We start from the raw sequence: 8,133 nt of genomic DNA on the forward strand, positions 1-8,133 counted from the left end.
GATTCAGGATGTTTGTCAGTAATTTCTGCTCTACATAAACCTCATGCTTCATTCCAATAGAATTGGGACTGTGATAGGAACCCATGGAGAAACTTTCCATGCACAGAAGTCCTTTTGGTGTTGCTTAGGTTCCCCTTTCTGTGCTTCAGTTTCTTAATTTGGAGTATTAAGGGTTTGTGTCATATGGTTTCTAGGGAAATTCTTTTTGAAATAGTCTAGAACAAGAGTTCTTTACATTCCTGGTGTCATGGCCTCTTTTCTACTGCATCTGGTGAAGCCTAGGGAGACACCCCTTTCTCAGAATCATCTTTTAAATATGCATCCAATAAAATATAGAGAATTGCAGAAGGAAATAATGTGGAAATAGTTATCTAATTTTTTTTAATATGTTCACAGACCAAGCATTAAAAATCATTTGACTACAGTATTCTCAATTCAGTAAATTTCCCTACTTTGGGTGTTACATGATACAAATAAATTTGTTTCAACTCTCTATTTTAATATGTGGCAGAGAAAGTCACCAAATATGATTACTTCATATCATTGCTTTTAGCTACATAGCCCTCAGATTTCTATCTCAACCCCTTGTCTCTCTTCGGTATTCTAGTTTTACTTCTCCAATAGTTTTTTTAGACCTCTATTGACACTTCAAACTGAATTTATTCTTCCAAACTAGCTTTCTATCTTGAATAATTTCTGCACAGTGTATTATATTCTCCTAGGCATCCAGACATGAACATTGGTGTCAGCTTTGTGTTTTAAGTAGTATCTTCCTCTAAATCACCCAATCAATCTTCAAACTTGTCCCTTTCCTTGTTCATTGCATAGTCCAGTTTTCAGTATATCAGTCAGTAGGCATTTATTAAGCACTAACTGCATGCCAGGCAATGTGGTAAGTGCCACTGGGGATAAAGGTAAAGGCAAAAATGAACCCCGCCCTCAAGAAACTCACATTGTAATTGGAATAACCCATGTTTTATTGGAAGAAGCTTCATCATTTCATGACAGAACTCTTTTTATAGAATGTAAATGGTAAGAGATTTGTTTCTAGTTCAATTTTTATTCCAATTCAAGACAAACTGTTCAACATCAGAGTAACATAAGTTATGCTTCAAACACTGATGCTGAAGAGGTCAAAGTTGCTGAATTCTATGAAGATCTACATTTTATTCTAGAAAAAACATCCAAAAAATATGGCCTTCATCATAGGGGATTGGAAATAGGAAATCAAAAGATAACTGAAATAACAGACAAGTTTGGCCTTGGAGCACAAAGTGATTCAACACAGAGACTGAGAGAGTTTTGTCAAGATAACTCACTGGTCATAGCAAACACTCTATTTCAACAATGTAAAAGGTGACTCTACAAAAGGATATCACCAGTTGGTCCATATCAACATCAGACTGATTATACACTTTTCAACTAAAGGTGGAGAAACTCTATACACTTGGTTAAAACAAGACCTGGGACTGATTGTGGCTCAGATCATGAGCTTCTTATTGCAAAATTAGACTTAAAGAAAGCAGGGAAAACCATGAGTCCACATAGGTATGGCCTAAATAACATCCCTTATGAATATAAAGTGGAGGTGATGAATCAATTATGGAATTACATGTGGTAGATAGAGTACCTGAAGAACTATGGATGGAGTTTCATAATATTGTGTAGGAGGCAGGAAGAAAAAACATCTAAAAGGAAAATAAGACCAAAAAAATAAGATGGCTATACAGGAAAGTATTACAAATAACTAAGGAAAGAAAGAAAGTGAAAGAGTGAGGGAGAAAGAAAATATGTACCCAACTCAATACAGAATTCCAGAGAATAACAAGGAGAGATAAGAAGATTTTCTTATGTGAGCCATGCAAAGAAATAAAAGAAAACAATAGAATGGGAAAGACAGAAGATATCTTCAAGAAAATGAGAGAGATCAAGGGAATGATTCATGCAAAAATGGAAATGATAAAAAACAAAAATGGAAGGGAAGCAGAAGAGATTGAGAAGAGCTGGTGAGAATACCCAGAAGAACTATACTTGGAGTTTACCAGTGCTCTCTCTGGAGGTGGATAGCATTTTTTTTTTCGTCATGAATCCTTTAGAATTGTATTGGATTATTGTAGTGATCAGAGTAGTCAAGTTTTTTTTTCAATTTATCATCATTACAACATTGTTTTTACTGTGCACAATGATTTCTTCTTTCTTCACTTTTTACTTTGCATCAGTTTGTATAGTTCTGTCCATTTTTTCTGAAACCACTCCCCCACTTATAGTTCAATAGTACTCCGTCACAACCATATGCCACAGATTTTTCAGTCCTTCCCCAACTGATGAGAATCCTCTCAATTACTACTTCTTTGTCACCACAAAGAGAGCTGCTATAACTATATTTTTTTTATATCCAGGTCCTGTTAAGAGGATTTTACTGAGCCAGTCTCTGCCCTAAGAATGATGAAATAGCAGGCCAGAGACAAAGTGCCAGTAATCAGATAGCCATTTAATTAATTACATTATGAGGAACAGATTTGCAAATTGGGAATTCTCCTGATCAGAATTCCACCTTGCTGAAGTGAAGAGACAGTTTAGATACATATATCACAGGTGGGAAGGAAGGGGGAAAGGTGGATTACTAACAGTCATTTCCATGGCTCCAGTAAGTTCTCATAAGTAGAAAACAATACAGTTCTGGAGTTCCGTGGGAGCATTATTTTTCAGGTCTTGGGTTTCATTACTTGGTGGGTCACATGACCAGAGTTCTGTGACAGGAAAAGATTCTGCAATCTTTAATTCACTTCATTTCAGGTACACACACAGGGATCATGGGCATTGTCAAGGTAAGATTAATCATGTTAAGCTGCACGGTGAGCATCTGATCCATAAGAGAGGCAATTCTGAAAAATCTAATTATTAGTATATTCATTACACATATGATATCAATTATTATAAAAATCATAATTCCCTTCACATTCCTTTTCCTTTGATCTCTTTGAGATACAGCCCTAGTAGTGGTATTGCTAGATCTAATAAAGGATGTGAAGGGTTTTATATCCCTTTGGGATACTTATGTGATATATGATATGTACACCTTTGGGCATAGTTTCCACGTGTTCTCCAGAATGGTTGGACCAGTTCACTACTCCACTAGGCATACCCATTGAAGAGTTGTGAAAATCAAATGAAATAATATTGGTAATATTGCTTAAAAGCTTTTGGCAGTGTTTGATGTGTAGTCGGCATTATAAAAATGTTTATTTATGGCTGCGGCAGGCCCCCCCAGGGGCTGAGAGGGGCTGCTGATAGAAGACCCATGCCCCATTCCTCCCAGCCACCAATGTTGGGTTCTGGCCTGTTGGCTTTAAAGTGTGACTAGCTAGTGTATTTCTTTTTTTTTGGATTATATTTTTTTATTTTTTTTTAATTTTTATTTTTAGTTTACAACACACGGTTCTACATAATTTTGAGTTCCAGACTTTCTCCCCTCCCTCCTCCCTCTCTCCCTAGGATGGCATGGAATCTCATATAACTACCACGTATAACTTTGCATTGCATTAATTTATACACTAGTAAAGTTGTGGAGAAGAATTTTAACCAATGGAATGAATCATGAGAAAGAAGAAACAGAACCAAAAAAAACAAAAACAAAAACAAAAACAAAAAAAAGCCAAACTAAAAACAAAAACATAAGAGAAGAAAAATAGGGGGAAAAAAAGGAGAGCATGAAGTGTGCCTCAATCTGCATTCAAACTTCATAGTTCTTTCTCTGGATGTAGATAGCATTCTCCATCGTGAGTTCTTTGGAGTTGTCCTTGCACCTTGTGTTGCTGAGATGAGTGAAGTCCATCAGGGTTGGTCCTCACAGAATCCATATATCTGTGGTTGTGTATAATGTTCTCCTGGCTCTGCTCCACTCACTCAGCATTAAGTTGTGTAGGTTTTTCCAGGTTGTTATGAAGTCCCTATCATCCCCATTTCTTATGGCATAATAGTATTCCATTACCTTCATATACCACAGCTTGTTCAGCCCTTTCCCAATTGATGGGCATCCCTTTGATTTCCAATTCTTGGCTACCACAAAAAGAACCACTATAAATATTTTTGTACATATGGGTTCTTTTCCCGCTTGTGTGATTTCTTTGGGATACAGCCCTAGAAGTGGTATTGCTGGGTCAAAGGGTATGAACATTTTTATGGCCCTTTGGGCGTAGTTCCAAATTACTCTCCAAAATGGCTGGATCATCTCACAACTCCACCAGCAATGTAAGAATTGTTCCAATTTTCCCACATCCTCTCTAGCATTTATCATTTTCCTGTTTTGTTATTTTAGCCAATCTGACAGGATAGCTGTTTTGATTTGCATTTCTCTAATCAGTAGTGATTTAGAGCATTTTTTCATATGCCTATAGATAGCTTTAACTTCTTCCTCTGAGAACTGCCTGTTCATATCCTTTGACCATTTCTCAATTGGGGAATTGCTTGTATTCCTATATATTTGGCTCAGTTCCCTGTATATGTTAGAAATGAGGCCTTTATCAGAGATACTAGCTGTAAAGATTTTCTCCCAATTTTCTGCTTCCCTCCTAATTTTTGTTGCATTGGCTTTTTTGTACAAAAACTTTCCAATTTAACATCAAAATTATCCATTTTGCATTTTGTAATGCTCTCTATCTCTTGTTGGGTCATGAATTCTTTACTTTTCCATAAATCTGATAAGTAAACTATTTCTTCCTCTCCCAAATTACTTATAGTATCAGCCTTTACTCCTAAATCATGAACCCATTTTGACTTTATTTTGGTATATAGTATAAGATATTGGTCTATGCCCAGTTTCTGCCCTACCATTTTCCAATTTTCCCAACAGTTTTTGTGAAATAGTGAATTATTAGCCCAGAAGCTGGACTCTTTGGGTTTATCAAAGAGTAGATTGCTATAGTTGTTGACTTCTCCATCTTGTATTCCTATCCTATTCAACCGATCCACACCTCTGTTTCTTAGCCATTACCAGGTAGTTTTGATGACTGCTGCTCTGTAGTACAGTTTAATATCTGGTATGGCTCAGCCAACTTCTCTAGCATTTATTTTCATTAATACCCTAGATATTCTAGACCTCTTGTTTTTCCAGATGAATTATGTTATTATTTTGTCCAGCTCAGTAAAATGATTTTTTGGAAGTTCAGTTGATATGACACTGAATACAAAGATTAATTTAGGTAAAATTGTCAGTTTTATTATATTAGCTTGGCCTAACCATGAGCAACTGATATTTTTCCATTTATTTACATCTGACATTATTCGCGTGAAAAGTGTTTCATAGTTATGGTCATATAGGCCCAGGGTTTGTCTTGGCAAATAAACTCCCAAATATTTTATAGTGTCTACAGTAACTTTGAATGGAATTTCTCTTTCTATCTCTTGCTGTTGGGCTTTGTCAGTAATGTATAGGAATGCTGAGGATTTATGTGGGTTTGTTTTATATCCTGCAACTTTGCTAAAGTTTATTATTTCAAGAAGTTTTTCACTTGATTCTCTAGGATTCTCTAAATAAATCATCATCTCATTTGCAAAAAGTGATAATTTAGTTTCTTCTTTTCCTATTCTAATTCCTTCAATTTCTTTTTCTTCTCTTATTGCTACAGCTAATGTTTCTAGTAGCAAACTGAATAATAGGGGTGATAAGGGACATCCTTGTTTCACCCCTGATCTTATTGGGAATGCATCTAGCTCATGTCCATTACAGATAATGCTTGTTGATGGTTTTAGGTAGATGCTATTTATAATTTTAAGGAAGGTTCCATTTATTCCTATGCATTCTAGTGTTTTCAATAGGAATGGGTGTTGTACTTTTTCAAAGGCTTTTTCTGCATCTACTGAGACAGTCATATGGTTTCTGCTAGTTTTGTTTTTGATACGGTCAATTATGCTAATAGTCTTCCTAGTATAGAACCAGCCTTGAATTCCTGGAATAAATCCTACCTGGTCATAGTGTATTATTCTCCTGATAAGTTGCTGCAATCTTTTTTTTAAATCTTTTTTTTTTATTTCTAGTTTACCACACACAGTTTTACATAATTTTGAGTTCCAGATTTTCTCCCCTCCCTCCCCCCTCTCTCCCCAAGATGGCATGGTATCTCATATAACTACCATGTATAACTTTGAATGGAATTAATTTATACAGTAGTCAAGTTGTGGAAAAGAATTATGACCAATGGAATGAATCATGAGAAAGAAGAGGAAGAACCAAAAAAAAAAAAAAAAACAAAAACAAAAGAGAAGAAAAAAGGCGAGCATGTAGTGTGCCTCAATCTGCATTCAAACTTCACAGTTCTTTCTCTGGATGAAGATAGCATTCTCCATCATGAGTCCCCTGGAATTGTCCTAGCACCTTGCGTTGCTGAGAAGAGCGAAGTCTGTCAGGGTTGGTCCTCATGGAATCCACATATCTGTGGTTGTGTACAATGTTTTCCTTGCCTGAGTTCCTAGAACCTGGGGGCAAAATAATCATCAAAAGTAGACACCGATCACCTCCTGAAAAAGATCCCAAATTGAAGATGCTAAGGAATATGGTAGGCAAATTCCAGAATCATCAGGTCAAGGAGAAAATACTACAAGCAGCCCAAAAAATCAGTTCAAATATTAAGAAACTACAGTCTGGGTCACACAGGATCTTTCAGCTTCCACATAAGGGAATGGAGGCATTGGAATATGATATTCCATAAAGCAAAGGAGTTTGGAATACAACCAAGAATCAACTACCCAGCAAAACTGACCATAATTTTACAGGAATGCAGGTGGATATTCGATGAAATAAGGGATTTCCAGAACTTCCTGATGAAAAGACTAGAGCTCAATGGAAAATGTGATCTTCAAATACAGGACTCAAGAGAGGCATAGAAAGGTAAACAGGAAAAAAAATACAAAAAACAAAACTTTGTTATTCAACAAGGCCAAACTGGTTACATTCCTATATGAAAGGATGGTACTTATTAATCTCGAGAATTGTATATTTATTATGACATTTAAAAGGGGTATACATGGATAGAAGGTGTGGGTATAAATTAACTCATGTGATGATAAAAATCTAACTAAGGGGTACAAAGGCAGTGTAATGAGAGAAGAGGAAAGGAGGAGGCAGAAAAGGGTAAATGACATCACAAGAAAAGGCACAAAAACGTATTATAGTAGAGGGAAAGAAAGGAGGGACATGAGCATTGTTTCAGCTTAACTCATTGTATTTGATTCAAAGAGGGAATAACATATTCTATTAAGTAAAGAAATCTAATTTGTCCTTCAGGCAGTAGCAGGGGAAAGGGGAAAGCAAAGGGGGCAAGTGGTCAGAAGGGAGGGAAGAAGTAGGAAGGGAAAAATGGTCAGATAAGAGAGTGGGTGGATAGAAAGGGAAAATTGAGGAAGTGGTGATCAAAAGCAAAATTCTTTTGAGGAGGGGAAGGGAGAAGGGTGAAATAAAAGCATAAATGTAGAGGGGGATAGGATGGAGAGAAAGACACAGATAGCAATCATAACTGTGAATGTGAATGAGATGAACTCTCCTACAAAATGGAGGCAGATAGCGGAATGGATTAAAAATCATAATCCTACAATTTGTTGTTTAAAAGAAACACATCTGCCCCATCCCCTTTCTCTCCTCAACAAAGTTTTGCTTTTGACTGCTGCCTTCCTCAGTTTACCCTCCTTCTTGATTCCCCTCCCTTATTTTACAGTTTTCCACTTCCTACTTCTTCCCTCTCTTCTGACCAACGCCCTACTTTTTTCCCCATTTCCCCTCCTACTCCCTGTGGGATAAGTTATATTTCTATACTTATCAGGGTATGTTATTACCTCCTTTAACTAAATCTGATGAGAGTGAAGTTCAAATACTGCTCTTCTCTCTCCCTTCTTTTCCTCTACTACAATATGTTTTTGTGCCTCTTCATGTGATATTATTTACCCTTCTCTACTACCTTCTTATCTCTTCTCCCAGAACCATCCCTTTATATCTCTTAATCATATTTTTATCATAATATTGGTTGTTTTTTACTGATATCCACAGTCTGTGAATATGCCTTCCAATTGTCATGATGAGTATACTGTTCTCAAGACTGACATACACGTGTGTGTCTGTGTGTATGTATATGTATATATATA

Source organism: Trichosurus vulpecula, chromosome 8 (assembly GCF_011100635.1).
Source record: "Trichosurus vulpecula isolate mTriVul1 chromosome 8, mTriVul1.pri, whole genome shotgun sequence".
NCBI lineage: Eukaryota > Metazoa > Chordata > Mammalia > Diprotodontia > Phalangeridae > Trichosurus > Trichosurus vulpecula.